The sequence below is a fragment of the Antechinus flavipes genome, chromosome 3 (assembly GCF_016432865.1).
Source record: "Antechinus flavipes isolate AdamAnt ecotype Samford, QLD, Australia chromosome 3, AdamAnt_v2, whole genome shotgun sequence".
Taxonomy (NCBI): Eukaryota; Metazoa; Chordata; class Mammalia; order Dasyuromorphia; family Dasyuridae; genus Antechinus; species Antechinus flavipes.
Genome location: NC_067400.1, coordinates 50,315,615 through 50,334,215, shown reverse-complemented (window position 1 = coordinate 50,334,215; position 18,601 = coordinate 50,315,615).

Genomic DNA, 18,601 nt, shown 5'->3' with positions numbered 1-18,601 from the left:
TTTTTGCTTAATTATTTTTCTTTGTTATAAGGGTAATATTAGGGGTGGAGTGTGGTAAGGAGTCGTTTTCCAAAAATGACCATAATGGAAAGACAAAGTTCATCAATAAAATATAATTAAAAAAAAAAAAAAAAAGCAAAACAAAGATAGAGATGTATCTGAGAAAATAATTCCAGGGGTTCTTGTACCTAGATGAATAATATTACTGCTAATAATTGATTGTGTGGCTTTGCTCAAATCAGTTCCTCTCTTTAAGTCTCAGTTTTCCCATCTGTGAATTGAAGGGGCTCATCCCAAAAATTCTTTTCAAGTCTGAAAAGAAATTATCTAAATTTTCCAGAGAGGAAATTTGGTTTTAAAAGTTTTCTCAAGAGCATTAAGTCCAAATGTAATTAAACTAGAAAGTGTACCCACACTGCCCAAACCAAGCCTTTCAGTTATCCATCTGCCTTTGACATTTGTTTATTGCTTTTTGATGTTGTGAATGAACTCATCGGTCATCATAGGAGGACAGTGACCTGGGTTGGAACCAAAGAGAGGAATAGACACTCCACATGGAGCTTGGTGTGTTGTATATACTGAACAGGTGAAGGTCTGGGCCACTACATCACCATCCTGACCCCTGCCAACCCAGCCCTGAGTTTCTGTGGGGACCCAGTAATAACTGCTGCCAAATAAACTGCTGTTTGTTTGTGATTAATTGAGGCTTGCGAGAGGCCATTAAATTAATGTCCTCTGGGCAATGAAGTTAAGACTTTGCAAAATTCAATCCCTAGAGATTACTTCAAATAACAAAAGAAAAGTGAGGGGGGAAAAAAAAACTTTTCTATTGTCACTATGGAAAGGAGAAGTATTAGTTCACTTTGTCCACACTTTGATCAAAGTGTGGTGTTTGGTAGACTTTTAAAAAAAGAAAGTAGCAAAAGTTCTGCCTTCTTGTGTGATGTGGTACAGATCTTGGCTCCAGATTTCAGTCCAAAGATACTTTTTAGTATATTCTTGGGGCTCATAGGAAGCTGCCAATTACAGAAGAGGATATGACAGTTGTGTGATGGGAACCAGTGTTGCCCATAGAACATGTTCAAAGTGACAAATGCAATTTTAGGAATAACTTTCTGTTTGTGACTGGGGCAAAGGTGTGTGTGGGGGTGTCTTCAGAGGGTTAAATGGCTGATCCACTCATCCCCTATGCTGTCAACTTGCATGAAAAGGCTTTTCACATCTGTCAAAGATCAATGCTAAGGGGAAAAAAAAATTTTTTTTTTCCTTTTCCAAGACTATTTACTCCTACTTTTTACAATCAGACACACTATTTGGCTACAAGGTTTTGGTATAAGTGTTTAATAATTAAGCTTATGCCATTTGACTTTTGTTACATCTTATGTAATTCTGCACACCCTTAGTCATATTCTAAATAAATTGTTAAATTCTGCATAACAATTGAAGTTAGCAAAATGGGAAATGTTATGAGCTGATTATATATATATATATATTTTTGCTGGAGGTTTGAGGTATTGTATATAAATGTCAGGTGTTTATGGAAAGACAGTGTCCACCTGCTCAAGGACAGCATTAGGACACAATGGACTACACCTTTTTTGTTTGTTTGTTTTTGTTTTTTTGGTTAAGCTGATTGCCTGGGATCAGATATTTAAAATATCACTAGAATGACTAATATTTCCCAGATATCTCTTCACCAGGGCAGTAGACACAATTGTCAACTAGTTGGACTATGTGAAATTAGGAACTTTGTTCAAAAGCTACAGAAAAGTGTCCTGTGATAGTTTTGTCACTGACTACCTCCCTATGCAAATTATTACATTAAATTTTAAATGACTAAACACCTCTTACCTCAAGCATAGGGTAGGCTCTAGAGTTACAAAGACAAAATTAAGCAGTCCCTAACCTGGAGTTTCCTTTTAATGGAATTCATTAGAACAGGTAAAAACAATTCATACCATCTACCATGGTTAAAAAAAATTAGTTGTTGGAAAGGGAGAGAGAGTGCCTTTTTACTCAATGTAATTTTTATATAAATTATATATAACTTGAGGAGTTAGTGCCTGAAGCAACATCAGCAATCATTTGGTCTAATACTTTTATGTTAGAGATGAAGAAACAGGGGCTCAGAAATTCTAACTGATGTCTAGAAGTGTCACACAGGGAGACTGGAGTGTTTCTGCCTCCAACCCTTAATACCTGTATGACCATCATTTAATCTCTCTGAGATTTAGTATTCTCCTACTGAAGGGTCCACCAAAAAGGATTTTTGTGAGGATCAAATTTAAAATTTATGTAGAGCAGTTTATAATCCTTAAAGTAATACTGAAATGTCAGCTATTTTGTCTCATTCTTCTCATCTTTTTTCCACAATCATTAATATTAACAATTAATACCCATTTAGTATCAATTTAATATTTAATTAATTATAAGCTTATCTTTTTCCAAATGAGTTTAGACAGAAGCAGTTTGAAACAAGTAATTACCCTGCTGTTATTGTTTCGTATTTAATGTCCTCTAGATCTTTGCCCAAAAGGAGAAAGATGACTTTATTTTTGGAATTGAATAAAAGTATTAAGATGTAATCTCATTTTCTCTAGGCTCAATAAAAGCATATTCGGGACAACCTCAATAGCAGACAGAACAACAGGAATGAAACATATTTTTAATCCGGTTCCTACCTGGTCTTGATTTCTTCTCTAGCTCTCTATTATTTGAAACTTTTCATTTCATGTAACTTCCATGCAGATTATGACTATTTGGTCTGATAACATCTCTTAAAAACATTGATTTTACAAGATTTTGCAAATGTGAATTTTGAGAGCTATCTTTGCATTATTTGGAAAAATAAGACACTATTTAAAAAAAAAGTTCTTAAAAAAATTTTTTCATAGATCAATCTATAATCTGGTCAGTTGTGGACCATAGTTTTGTCTGCGACAATGATTTGGTTCTAGTATATTGTCTTTGTGGTTGAATTCTCAAATTCGTTTTGAAGCTTGTATTTTTAGAAGGGTAATTTATTGTCTTATATTTTAGGAAATACGGTGAACTTTTTATGTGTAATTCACTGGGTCATGTTTTGGTAGGTATTTGGTACATGTTAAATTTTGGGCAATCTTTAGGGATAGTTTCTACCTTTCCTTATTTTATTCCTTATTCATGTCTCTTGCCTCTTCTTCTTAGATTATATACTATAGTGGAATACTTGGGAAGTTATTGGATGTTACTTATCAATCCATATTGCTAGAACTTTGCATAGGGTAGTCATCTGTTTTCACTTGGCCAGATCTTTATGTGGATTCAGTCTTTCCCAAATCATTCTCTCACTTTTGGCTTTCTCTTTAGTCACCACCTCATCTCTTCTCCCCCAGGGAGAATGGTTTTTCCTTTTAAACTAGAAGTAGAAAATCAATGGAAAAAGAAATGTCTCTAGCATCATCACTCATACAAATCACAGTCTCCCACAACCCAAGCTAATAAATTTAGGAAGCTTAGGAAGATTTGGGGTTTTTTTATTTTTTTATTTTTTTATTTTTATTTTTTTTTTAATTCTCCATGCTTTGGGAAGTTTTAAAAAAAAAGTGAATAAACAATTATCTTTTACTTAACTTGAGTCTTGTCTTATCCCTATATGCTGCTGTTGTATAATTGGGTTCTTCCTTTATTCCTACTTCATCTCTTTGTCTCTATGGCTCTATTTCTTTGTTTCCATTTGACTGTCTCTCCCATTCCTCCAAATTGTTACTTGATGAGGCTGCTACCCTAGGCCAATGTCTGCTCTGCTTTTTCTCTCATGCTCACCTCTGGGTGCTGTTGACAGTTATGTTGACAGCCCCATTTTTCTTCCGACAGGGACTGAGCTCCTCCTAAGGCATTTAATTGTTGTTTGTTCCTAATTCGAGAAGAGGACCAGGAGCTCAGGGAGGGGATGCCATGACATGCAAGTAAATTGAATTTAAGTGAGGGAGGGCTTCTGCCTCACTTTCCCCTCCAGAACCATTTGGGGCCAGTGGCCAGATACAGATCTAGATGATTGGAAATAGCTCTGGATGCTATGGGAGACCTTGACCTTTTTAAAGTAAGGTTTTTTTTTTTTTTTTTTTTTTTTTTAAAACAGTTCCCAGACTAGAGGCTGCAGCCACTCAGTGATTAAGGTTAAGTAGCAATTGAGACAAAGAACCTCTTCTTTAACCTTGTCCCCTCCCCCCACCAAAAAAAAAAAAATCTAAATAAATAAATAAAACTGGGAGAGGAAGACCAATTGAGAATCAGATTAGTTTTGGTTTAAGACTAGATCCTTAAGAAAGAAGTCTAGGCAGTAAGCCCCTTGGGAGGGTGCCGAGATGCAAAAGAGGAAAAAAAATATTTTTAGAGCATAGGTAAGTACCCTGTGTATGATACCCTGTGTAAACAGAGAGAGGGAAGAAGGAAAGGAAGAAGAGAGAGAAGGAAAGAAGGAAGGCAGGAAGGAAAGAAGGAAGGAAGGAAGGAAGGAAGGAAGGAAGGAAGGAAGAAGGAAGGAAGAAGGAAGGAAGGAAGGAAGGAAGGAAGAAAGAAAGAAAGAAAGAAGGAAGGAAGGAAGGAAGGAAGGAAGGAGGAAGGAAGGAAGGAAGGAAGGAAGAAGAAAGAAAGAAAGAAAAAAGAAAGGAAGGAAGGAAGAAAGAGAAAGAAAGAAAGAGAGAGAAAGAGAGAGGGAGGGAGGGGAGAGAGAGAAGAAGGGAGGGAGGGAAGAAGGGAGGAAGGAAGAAAGGAAAGAAAGAAGGAAGGAAGGAAGAAAGGAAAGAAGGAAGAGGGAAAGGAAGGAGGGAGGGAGGGAAGGGAGAAAGGAACTTTATTTCAAGAGGTTTGTCCTTCTCCAAGAGGGCCTTAACATCAAGGAGGTGATGCCATGACATGCAAATGCATTGGATTTAAGGGAGAGCTGTGCAAGGTCACCTACCTCACTTTCCTCTCCAGAGCAATCTGAGTTTGGTGACAAGATATAAATCAAGACACAATATGTTTTTTTTTTTGTTGGTATGATTGGAGTAACCCCATTGGGGTTGTGATGTCCAGTCTTCCTTTTAAGTATAGGCAGTATATTTCTTTTCTTTGTTTTTCCTCAATTGTATTTTATTTTTTCAAATACACATAAAGATAGTTTCAACATTCATTTTTGTAAGATTTTGTGTTCCAAAATTTCCTCCCTCCCCAATACAGCAAGCAATCTGATATAGATTAAATACGTACAATTCTTTAAAACATATTTCCATATTTGTTGTTGTGCAAGAAAAATCATACCAAAAGGGGGAAAAAAACGAGAGAAAAAAGAACCAAGCAAACAAAGGTGAAAAATACGATTCTTCGATAGGAGTCTTGTCTCTTAGTCACCATCTGGCCTTAGTCCATTACAGTTAAGACAGTTCCCCAAGAGGACTAGTAGGTATAGACAGTGGAGTTTCTGCTAACTCTGTTAGCAGAACACTGTTTTCACTGCTCTGAGACATTTACATAATTTACTTTGATCAATAAATCTAGGCTCTTTAAGGCTAAGCCTTTTGTAATTTTGTAATTTCAGGCTACGACCCGATACTAAATTAACATCATAAAGCCCTGCATTTCTATAAATAAACCTCCAGGACTTACTCCTCCGTGCTTCAAAGACAAGGTATTGTGGATTGGTTCCATAGGGTTGTTGCCCATAGAAAGGCTTTTGATTTGAATCACCACTATGACCCATCATCATCATCATCATCATCAGTCAGCAGCACCAGGTTTGAATTCAGGTCCCTGGATTCCAAATTTAGCGCCGTTGCCCCATATTAATGCTTGTAAATTCTGCAGGAAAGGCATTGTTATTGCTTAGCCAGTGCTGAGTCATCACTAGGTACAAGAGCCAAGGATTTACATCCTATTGTGGCTCCTGTCTAGTGGAGTCCCTGTATCAGGGACAAAGTCAGGCAAGCTTGGTTTTCTTGATCGAGATCAAGTGAGGAGTCACTTTCTGATCCATCCTGGCAGAGGTGCAGGGAGAAGGAGACCTCCTATGTGGGCCAGTTCATATAACCACAGAGCCTCTTTTCATTCCTGTTGCTGGGGCCCTGGTTCAATAATGTCTGTGATGTCATTAGCTCTTTGTTAGAGCTGCTTTGGGGCTCTGCCTCTCCCTGGGGAAAATATGAGAGAAAGAACACTTGGAAAACAGAATGTCAAACGATAGAGAAGTTTAAGCTGTAAGAATACTGTATCAGATGGGAGACCCTTGCATCTGGCCGGACTGGGTCACCAATCCAACTATTCCTCTTTTTATTACAGGTAGAGCATGGCCCAGTGGGCTGTGGGAAATAGGCCATACTAGTTTGTGGGACAAGTAGCCACAGCAAAAGGATCCTAAGGCAAAAGGCATGTTTTCAAAAGTGAATTCATAACTGGGATTGTTACATTTAGCAGTTTTGGCAAGTGTCATAGAAGAAAGCAGGGGGGAAAAAAAGCAAGAAACATTCACGTGGAATAAAGCCCACAAAGGAACCCTTCTGAAAGACTCATGCTCTCTTCCCCATTAATGTTTAAAAAGGGAAATCCTGTTAGAGGAAGAGAAACAAACAGCTAATAGTCTGGGACTAAAAGAGCTGGATAAAGAAGCTCCAGGTAAATTATGAATTCAAACAAAAAAGGGTAACATGTTAAAAGGGACTAATGAGAAAACTCCTAGATAATGATGGCCTTCCTAATGATGGAATCTTAGCTGCTGCCTCAGCCTCCCAAATACTGTCACTTTCTCTCTCTCATAGACTTCATTAGAACAAAAAGGCCTTTACCTTTTCCATGCTTCTCTTAATCCAATAACTCAGGCTTTTCAGAAATTGTCCAACAAAATCTCCTGATATCATCCAACTTTCCTGTTCTGCCCATTTTTGCTTCTTTCTCTCTCTCCTTTCTCCCATCCCCTCACTCCCCCCATAAGCCCTAGGTTCCTGTCTCTTTTAAGGAGGAGGCTTTCAGGGTATCATGCTTTATCCCAAGTAAATGCCCAAATTAATGTCCATGCTTGATTTGGAGACTTGAGTCTGAATTCTTTCATCCATGTCCTGCTAACCCAACATCTTTGCCATACCCACAATAATACCTCATGTTTGTAGCACATTTGAAGATTTCCAAAGTATTTTGCCCACAGCAGTCCTGGAAGATAGGTGCAATTATAAACAAGTCTGTGGATGAATTTGATATAAAGAAAATCTAGAGCAACACATCTCCCCTTTTGCTTTTAGGCTGGAAACTATTTCAAGAAGCAGAATGTATATCCATTTACTTATTTAATTTTGATTTTTAGATTTTTTTTAAAAATTATTTTTATTTTCCCCAGTTACATGTAAAAACTTTTTTTTATTATACAAGTATATTCATTTTTTGTGTTCCAAATTTTTCCCTCCTTTCCCACATCCCCTCCCCTAGATGGTAAGTAATCCAATTTATGTTAAATATGTTAGAATATATGTAAAACTTAAGACACATATACATATTTATACAATAATCTTGCTGCACAAGAAAAATCAGGTCAAAAGGGGGAAAAATGAGAAAGAAAACAAAATGCAAACAAACAACAGCAAAGTGAAAATGCTATGTTATGATCCACACTCAATCCCCACATCCTCTCTCTGGGAGCAGATGGTTCTTTCCATCACAAGATCATTGGAACTGTCCTGAATCACCTCATTGCTGAAAAGAGCCACGTCCATCACAATGTTCATCATATAGTCTTGTTGCTGTGTATAATGATCTGCTGGTTCTGCTCACTTCACTTAGCATCAGTTCATGTAAGTCTCTTCAGGCCTCTCTGAAAACATCCTGCTGATTGTTTCTTTACAGAACAATAATATTCCATAACATTCATATGTCATAACTTATTCAGCCATTCTCAGGCTAGAAACCATTTCAAGAAGCAGAATATATATCCATTTACTTATTTATTTTTGGTTTTTAGATTTTTTTTAAAAATTATTTTTATTTTCCCCAGTTACATGTAACTCATGTTTCCATGTTACATGGAAACTCAGTTTCCAGTTTCTTGCCCAGGCCAGGATTAACCCCAGTGAAGGGCAAACACCCCCGGCTAGCTCCCCAGAAGCACCAAGTGGGGACCCCTGGAGTGAGCTGGGTGTAGCTGGATCCTCAGTTCACCTCTAGGACTGTCTATCCAGTTGGGGTTTGAGTCCAGGAAGACTGAGAGAACCTCGGCTGATTGGGAATGCTAGGCTTAGCTATGCTGCTGAGACAGGGTCATGGGTGAGCACATTGAGAGTGCAGAGGAGAGAGATGCTGCTGGCTGCAGGTACTTACAGGGGGAAGAAGCTGTTAGTTTGAGGTTCCTGATCAGAGTGGAGAGCTGAAGGGAAGCTTGAGGCACCATCCTCTCACCTCACAATTACTCTAATACTTTTTTTTTTTTTAAATGAACTGGCTTTTACAGTCAAAGGTTCTGATAAAGACCTCATTTCCAAAATATATAGAGAATTGACTCTAATTTGTAAAAAATCAAGTCATTCTCCAATTGATAAATGGTCAAAGGATATGAACAGACAATTCTCAGATGAAGAAGTTGAAACTATTTCTAGCCATATGAAAAGATGCTCCAAGTCATTATTAATCAGAGAAATGCAGATTAAGACAACTCTGAGATACCACTACACACTTCTCAGATTGGCTAGAATGGCAGGGAAAGACAATGCGGAATGTTGGAGGGGATGTGGAAAAACTGGGGCACTGATACATTGTTGGTAGAACTGTGAACACATCCAGCCATTCTGGAGAGCAATTTGGAACTCTGCTCAAAAAGTTATCAAACTGTGTGTACCCTTTGATCCAGCAGTGTTTCTACTGGGCTTATATCCCAAAGAGATATTAAAGAAGGGAAAGGGACCCGTATGTGCAAGAATGTTTGTGGCAGCCCTGTTTGTAGTGGCCAGAAACTGGAAACTGAGTGGATGCCCATCAATTGGAGAATGGCTGGGTAAATTGTGATATATGAACGTTATGGAATATTATTGTTCTGTAAGAAATGACGAACAGGATGATTTCAGAAAGGCCTGAGAGACCTACACGAGTTGATGCTGAGTGAAATGAGCAGGGCCAGGAGATCATTATATACTTCAACAACAATACTATATGATGATCAATTCTGATGGATCTGGCCATCTTCAACAATGAGTTGAAGCAAATCAGTTCCAATGGAGCAGTAATGAATTGAACCAGCTACACCAGCGAAAGAACTCTGGGAGATAACTAAGAACCATTACATTGAATTCCCAGTCCCTATATTTTTGTCCGCCTGCATTTTTGATTTCCTTCACAGGCTAATTGTACACTATTTCAGAGTCTGATTCTTTTTGTACAGCAAAATAATGGTTTGGACATGTATGCTTATTTTGTATTTAATTTATACTTTAATATATTTAACATGTATTGATCATCCTGCCATCTAGGGGAGGGGGTGGGGGGAAGGAGGGGAAAAATTGGAACAAAAGGTTTGGCAATTGTCAATGCTGTCAAATTACCTATGCATATAACTTGTAAATAAAAAGCTATTAAAATTTTAAAAAAAGCTAAAAAAATAAAAAATGAACTGGCAAAGAAAAAAGAATCCCACTATAGAAACATACTGTGGGAATAGGGACAACCAGGGTATGTCTTCAGAGGACAATGAAGTAAAAATAGTTTCTACCCCAAAGAGTGAAATGGCACCCTGCCCAGAGAAAATTTATAGAAGAACTCAAAAAAGAATTTAAAATCAAATGAGATTCATTGAGGAAAAACTAAAACTAAACTAAACTAAACTAAAAACCATCCAAGAAAAATGAGAAAATTATGAAAAAAAGTTAACCAACTAGAAAAAGAGGTAGTCTCAAAGATGAAAATAACTCTGAAAATTAGAATTGGACAAGGGGAAGCCAGGAAAGCTATGAGAGACCAAGAAATAGCAAAACAGATTATAAGGAATGAAAAAATAGAAACATCTTAAAAGAAAAATAAAAGATCTGGAGAACAGATCAAGAAGAGAAAATATAAGGATAATTGGATTGCCTTAAAGTTGTGACCAAAAAAAGGACTTTGATTTATCCTGGAGTGATAGAACAGCAGGGGAACGTAGAAGTAGAAAAAATCCACCCATCACTGCCACAAGGAGATCCTTTGTAAAAACTGATAGGAACATTATTGCCAAATTTCAAAATTCCCAGGTCAAAAAGAAAAATTTTCAAGAAAAAACAATTCAAATATGCTTGAGCTACAATTAGAATTGTACAGGACTTATTAGCAGCCACAATAAAAGACCACAGGTCCTGGAATCATATCTACCAACAATCAAAAGAACTAGGTCTGCAGCTAAAATAGCATTTCCAGAAAATGATCTATAATATTGAACAAGGAAAAAAATGGACATTCATGAACTTGCATTTCAGGATTTTCTATCACTCAAACCTGAACTTAATAGAAAATTTAACATGTAAGAGCCAACATCAAAGATCAATTTTAAAGAACTCAACTTGGATAATTGTTTTTTTTAACGTAGGAAACATATTTAAGATTGACATCAATAATATGACGGCTCAAAAGAAGTTTGGTAAAAGAACTAAGGTAGAAACAGTAATTATGTCATACAAATGAGGTACAGAGGAAGAATAGATACAGAGGTATAAAGGCTGGGAGAAGGACTCATAGCTCTGAAATGGGTTAAATTTCATCAGGAATGGGTTAAATAGGCAACATTCCATGTATACCAAGAAGTGTATAGCATCTTCCAAAATCTATAAATAAGGGGGACGGATGGGCAGACTGGGAAGCAAAGAGTGTGGGAAGAAGATAAGGGAGAGATTTATGGGTGGAAGAAAGTTAAATAATAGCAAGGTAAGTTAGAAGCAGAATTAAAGCAAAGGATCACAGAGACAGGAAAGCTATGTGTGGGGATATATGTGTACATTCTCAAGAAGAGAAAATATAAGGATAATTGAATTGCCTTAAAGTTGTGACCCAAAAAAGGTTTGTATAGGTATGTATTGTAATGCTGGAGAAACTGAGGCAGGAGAGAGATTAGAGAGTTTTTAATATTTTATTAATGGGAGAGTAAAATTGAATGGACAGGACTCTCGTCTCAAATTATCCAGTCAGAGAGAGATAAAGATATACTAGGACAGAGGAATCCAAGTTGGTCCCAGGGCTGGAGGAGACTGTCATCTCAAAGATTCCAGCATCCAGCATCCAGCATACAGCCACCAGCCGCCAGCCTCCAGCCTCCAGCAATGAATGGAGGAACCCCAACTTCTTAAATATCTTTTTTCTAAACAATGGAAGGGGTAAGAAGTGAGGGAAAACCTCTATCAGGATGGGGAAGGCCACAAATTCTAAAAACCCAGAGACAGGATGTCTGAATACAAAGAAGTAAAGATATCAGTGAGGTATCTTGGAATATTTTAGAGGGATATTGTAAATTCTTGAGGACAGAAAAGAGGAGGCCTACTCTCTTGTTTATCTTGCTAATTTATAACCTTAGAGCAAATGGTCCTCAGTCTTAATGAGCCAGAGGGGGATTTACAACTAAGGAGATTGAGACAGAACAGTTAAGGAAACTGAGACAAGGGAAACTCATACAGGGAAACTGAGTCAGGACAGTTAAAGAGAACTATGGCATAACAGTATATATCTACATATGTATACATAAAGAAATCTTTTTTTAACTATAGCCTGCTTGGGGATGATGGGCGGGGGAAAGGCAGAAAAAAATAGAAAGTAAAAATTGTGCACAGCAGAGAGCAAAAGAACAATTTACAAGGAAGAAAAGATGGACTCTCATAAATATAATTTCTTCTACTAATATACTTTCTTGAACTGATATTTGTTGTTATATATTTTGAATCTTCCCTGATGTTCTGCTGGACACATGACAATGTTCTTTTTTGCTTCATTTTGTTAATTTCTTTTTTCTTATTCTGTTTTTTTTTTTTAAATAAAATAAGTTTTTTGGGAAAAAAGAACTTCTGTTCAAATTCCAGTTTTGCCATGTGGCCATATGACTTTTGAGTATGTCATTCCGGCTTCCTTCTCCTCTGCCCTCTCCCTCCCCTCCTCCCCCTTCTTTATTTGTACAACGGAGTCCTGGACTTAAGAAGAGTTCTCAGCTTCCTTCCCACTATCCCAATGCAGAATTTCTATTTTCAAGTTTTTCCCTTTAATATGGTATAGAATTGGTGGGAGTGGGTGGGTGGGAAGGCGGTGCAATCAACTTCTCTAGGGTTCAGGCAGCCAGCCTCCCCAGATAATTTAATAGTCATAGAAGATCAGCACTAGAAAAAGCCTTTAAGATTATCTAGTTCAATCCTTCATTTTATTGTTTTGTTTGTTTTGTTTTTTTGTGGGTGAGGCAGTTGGGGTTAACAGACTAGCCCAGGGTCACACAGCTAATAAGTATAAAGTGTCTCACATTTGAGCTCTGATCCTCCTGAATTCAGGGCCATCACATCATCTAGTTGTCCCCAATCCTTTTATTACAAGTTAGGAAAATGATGCTTGGGGATGCCAAAAGATTTGCCCTGCACCACATAGCGTGAGAATGACCGAGCCAGGTATTCTGGGATCCAATCCAGGCTCTTTTTTAATGAAAGTATTTATTTTCTCCTTTTAGTTCAGCTCTCTGATGTCAACAGTATTTGGAATTCTTTTCAACAGAGAGTGCAACTTCTCTCTTCTTTATGATCTTATATAAAGAATTTATAATATTATATATCCTATATCTTTAAGATTTATGATCTTACATGAAAGGTTATAATCATTCAGCTGGAATGAATAATTTCCTAGGGCAGTTGTCTCCAAAGTAAGTGGAGTATGGTGATCCCAAGGCGTATGTAATCAGACAATTCGAGGGTGAGAAGATGATTGTGTTCCATCTTTCCCAAGATAGCTGTAAGAAAGAAAATATCTTAACTCCACTGACTCAGTGATGAATTCAGGAAAGATTTATTTAATATTCTTGGAAGAATGGGTGCCTAACTTAGTAGTTACTTTTGGAACCCCAAAAGCAGTGTTTTATTTCCTATCCTGAAAAGCAAGTCCCTCCCCCACTTCTCCATTAATTCTTTTACAGAAGATATAGATTGTAAATCTCCACCTCTTATTACATAGCCAGTCCCTGGCTCCAGGGAGCTTACATTCTTAAGGGAGAAGCTAATCCCCTTGGCACAAAAGTCAAAAGGCTTCTTTTACAAATCTCAGGCCACTACCTCTGATTATAAAAGCCAGTCCCAGCCCCAAGGAGTTTACCTTCATTTTCATTTATTTATTTGTTAGTTTGTTTTGGGATTTTTTTTTTGGACCTTATCTTCTTTTGGAGGCAAAATTCTGAGGGCTGCTGTTCAAATTGTGTGGGTGAGAAACCACTTAATAAAAAAAGACTGGAGAGATCTCTAGAAGCAAAGCAATGTTTATTATACGTTCTCGTGAGAATTTGGGTACCATCCATCGAGCAGACAATCGAAGAGAGGAAGCACCGTAGGGGGCAACGCTTTTAATCCCTAATGCAAATTCCCCCTCCCACCAGTGACCCTCATCCTTATTGGCTGAGGATCTTACATTCTAAATGAGGGAACTACCCAAGAAATTGAACTTGACTAATAAGTACATAGTTGCCCATATTTGGTTAGAATAGGGAGGATTACAAGAAGGGGACTTAAGTATGCTCTTTAGGGGGATAACAGGGAGGAGACTTTAAGTATGCCCTTAGGAGAATAGTAGGGAGGAGACACTTTAAGGATGCCCTTGACTTAATGCTTAAAGTCCTTCAGGCCTACTCAAACTTTGAAATAGATGAAGCCTTACTTGATTTTCACAACTGTCTTGAAAGATCTCACCTTATCTCATTCAAAATCTAAAATTTCCACTGCTGATTATTTGATGTCCTTGTGGGTTTCAATTTTTTAATTTAAGTTTTATTTTTCTAATTTAATTTTCATAACTCTGTGGAAACCAAATGCCCATCCATTTCTCATAATAGCCAATCATGAGGTCTTCAATGCTAAGTGTGGATGGAAGAGGAATTGATAATAATGAATCCCTTAAACAAGTAGGAAGTAGACTTTGATAATTGAGTTCAATTTAGTTCTTTGGTGCTACTCTCTGAAGGTAAATCAGTCTGAAATCCAAGTTATGTCAAACTCCTGAGACCTACCCTCTGTAGAAATCCCAGTCACATCCCTAAGGTTAAATTTTTCCTATAAAACTTACACAGGATTTAGCCTACCAGATAAAGTCATGTCCCAACCTTTCTACTGGATAATTGTGAGTTCCACTGAGGAACTTGTCTTTCACATGCTTTCTCACTTTATTTTATATCTACCATTCCCAGTGTCTATTATATGCCTTCATTTTTTCTATTTTCCTAAATAAATCTACCTTTTGCTAAAGAGAATGGCCATTGTGAATTCTTCACATGACCGAACTCTAACTTTTGGTGCCTGCCATCATTTGGTGACAAATCCCACATCATAGGTCACATCAATAGGTCTTGTCTCCAGCCCTTTGCCTATTACAGCTCTGTATTCTCTTTCTTCATTCCTTCTCATCTTCAATCCCTCATATTGGTCCCTCAAAGGCTATAATAATCTAACCATAATCCCAGCATTGTGAGTAGTAGTTTTATAGGTGCCTGAGAAAATCTACTTTTCCACCATCTACAACATTTCCATCAGGAAAAACAAACAAACAAACAAAATAGCAGATTATCACCCTATTGAGAAGGTTATATGAGATTATACATGTAAAATATTTTACAAACCTTAAAATAAGTGCTTTGTAAATGCTATCTATTATTGTCATTATAAGTGACTTGTCACATTATTATTATCCTAAGTGACTTGTCATCCAGCTAGTATCCAGTCATCATCTGAAGCAAGATTTAGACTCAGACTAACCAAGAACCCCTAGCTTGTTTTATGTTATATCAATATGTCTTTCAAATAACTTTTTTTATAACTTCATGAGAAAGTTGGATGTAAATGTTCTCGGTTTTTTTTTGGGGGGGGGGGGGGGGAAGAGAATATGATGAGAAATTGTGCCTTTCCCTCCTGGGTTGCTGTTACTCTGTCTAAGTTTATTCTTTATTTCAGGACTATTATTTTACTATTGTATTTGGGGTGGCTGCTTGAAGAACATGATATTTGAGTTTAGAGTTAATCACTGAAGTGTTTACCTTTCCATTCTTTTCTTTATATTTCCCAGGACTCAGTTCTGGGATATCTTGTTCAGCACTTCATCACCAAGCTCTATCAGCTGGAGGAAATGGGGAGTGAGGCTAGAGAGGGAGGAAGAAAAAAAGAGGAGCGGGTCAGTTGTTCTCTTCTTTCTCGGATAGATTGAACCTGCTTGAACCGAATACTAGAAAGAATAGTGGAAGATAAGGCTGTAAAAGAGAAGTTACAGATAGACTATGGAAGACTAAAGAGTCTGGGTTATATTTAATAGGCAATCAGGACAAATTTTTGAGTGGGAGAACGCATAATCAGAGCTGTGTATTAAGAAGTAAATTAAATACAGCAAATATTTAATCAGCATTTACTATTCACACAGCATAATAGTAGCCTCTTGGGAAACAAAGATGAAAAATAGCAAAGATTTTTGGTGGTTCAGTGAGTAGAGACTGGAGCCAGAAAGACTTAAATTCAAATGAGACCCCAGTTGTTTATTAGCTATGTGATCCTGAACAAGTCACTTCTATCTCACTTTCTACCTCTGTAAAATGAGAGTAATAATGATTCCCATTTTTCAGGATTGTTGTGAGGATAAAATGCTTTGAAAGCCTCAAACCACTTTGCCAATGCTAAATGCTTCTGCTCTCAAGAAACTCCCAATCTATATGGAGAGATAAGCTGTATGTACACATAAATAGATAGATTGAAAAGAGAAAGAGAGATTGAGTTAAAGTACTTTTGGAAAAATGTTAGGAGAAAGAGAAATCTTTTAGCTGGAGGGATCAGAGAAAGTGTCACAGGAGAGGCAGCTTGTGAGCCCAATCTTGAAGGAATAAAAGAATTCTTAACAGATGCAAATGAGGAAAGGGAGAATTCTAATCTAGGCATAGGAATTAATTAGTCAGAGATAGGGTACTGTCATTAGTACAGTTTTGACTGCAGTCAGCTTGTAGAGAACTAAATGCCATAAATTTATCGTGGAAAATTAGCTTTGAATTGTATTGTAGAAGGCTTTGAATGTTCAGCTAAAATTTTTGTGTTTTCTTTTATAGTCAATAGGGAGCTGCTGAAAGTTTTAGGGCAAGAAGTAACTCTAGTTATGGGTGTGAAGAGGGGAGAAGTAGAATCTGAGAGATCTGGTAAGGGACTATTATTGTAAGCTGGATGAAGAGGAATGAAGGTCAGGACTAAGGTGGTGGCTGCAAAAGTAGAGGAAAAAAGGACGGATGCAAGACATGATGGTGATGCAAGCATTTGTCATTGGTTAAAGAAGGGTGAGAGAGAAGACTCAAAGAGGACTCCTCAATTTTGGGACTGAGACTAGGACTAGGGGCATAGTAGTTCCTCAATGGACACAAAATGAGATCATTTGAAAAGTGCTTAGGAACTGGAAAGAAAGAGGTAAATTAGGTGAAACTTGGTGAATGATTGAATATGGGGACAGAAGAAGAGGAATCAAGGATAAATGAATGAAAACATAAAAGCATATATTAATTCCTTAAAAATTATTATTATTATTATTATTTGCGGAAGCAATTGGAGTTAAATGGCTTGTCTGGGGTCACACAGCTAGGAAGTGTTAAGTGCCTGAGATCAGACTTGAACTTATCTGCTGCACCACCCAGCTGCCTCCATATATTAATTTCTTACTGAATTCCAGGTGCTAGAGATACAAGTGGAAAACCAAGGCAATGAATTCTCATTCTAATATGGAGAAGACAAAACATATAAGTTTTACTTGAAAGTCACAAGGTCTCATGGCCCTCACAGTACAGCAGAAAAAAAAGAAGTCTTTAATGTTATGTCTGCTGATAAAACTATGTATACTTATTTCTTATGTTGAACTATTTATTTGAGAGTGCCAAGGACTTTGTGGATGAGAACTTCCTTCCCTGAGTCCTCGGAGCTGAAGTTGCCCAGAAGGCTGGACTACAGAGTTTACAGAAGTAGTTCCCAGGTCTCATGTTCACAAAGATGGATAATGGTTTGAGGGGCTGGGCTGGGTTGTCCTGGGGTGTTTCTATCAGATACTGAGGGAAGGATGGTTTTGAACGAGATAAGGTGAGATCCTTCAAGACAGTTGTGAAAATCAAGTAAGGCTTCATCTATTTCAAAGTTTGAGTAGGCCAGAAGGACTTTAAGCATTAAGTCAAGGGCATCCTTAAAGTGTCTCCTCCCTGCTATTCTCCTAAGGGCATACTTAAAGTCTCCTCCCTGCCATCCTTCTAAGGGCATACTTAAAGTCTCCTCCCTGCCATCCTTCTAAGGGCATACTTAAAGTCTCCTCCCTGCCATCCTTCTAAGGGCATACTTAAAGTCTCCTCCCTGCCATCCTTCTAAGGGCATACTTAAAGTCTCCTCCCTGCTATCCTCTGAAGGGCATACTTAAAGTCTCCTCCCTGTTATCCCCCTAAGGACATACTTAAATCCCCTTCTTGTTATCCTCCCTATTTCAACCAAATATGGGCAACTATGTACTTATTGGCCAAGTTCACTTTCTTGGGTAGTTCGGGATTAGAATGTAAGATCCTCAGGCAAAAAGGATGAGGGTCAGTGGTGGGAGGGGGAATTTGCGTTAGGGATTAAAAGTGTTGACCCTGCCCTCTAGGTGCTTCCTCCTTTCAATTGTCTGCTCGATGCTCGTGAGAACATATAATAAACTTTGCTTTGCTTTCAGAGATCTCTCCAGTCTTTTTTTATTAAATGGTTTCTGACCCACACAGTTTGATGTGCTGACTGACATATGCTTCCTCTTCGTTTCACTGTGCCTTATTGCTTCAACTAGGCTAGCTTGTCTGGCCTTGGGTGGCTGTTGATTGGTAGTCAGAGGAAATAGTTGCCTCCTTTGATATAGGAGTCAATTGCTCCCCTGGATGATGGTTGTGGGGGCTGGTCTGGAGGCAGGGCCAGTGGTCTAGAGGAGTTAAGGCATTGTTATTCCTCAGAGAGGGTGTGGGGAAAACTAGGACACTAATGCATTGTTGGTGGAATTGCAAATTTGATCCAGTCATTAGAAAGAACAATTTGGAACTGGGTCCAAAGAGCTATAATTGTGCGCAATCTTTGATTCAGCAGTGTCACTACTGGGTCTGTATCATAAAAGAGGGAAAAGGACCCACATGTGCAAAAAATGTTTGTAGCAGCTTTTTTTTATTTTTTAATTTATTATTATTATTATTATTATTTTTTGTGGTAGCAAGGAACTGGAGCTGTATGAATGGCCATCAATTGGGGAAGGGCTGAATAAATATGATAAATGAATGTAATGGAATACTATTGTTATATAAAAAATGAGAGGAGCCTGATTTCAAAAAAGCCGGGAAAGACTTATGCTAAATGAAAGGAGCAGAACCTAGAGAACATTGTACACAGTAATGGCAAGATTATTTGAT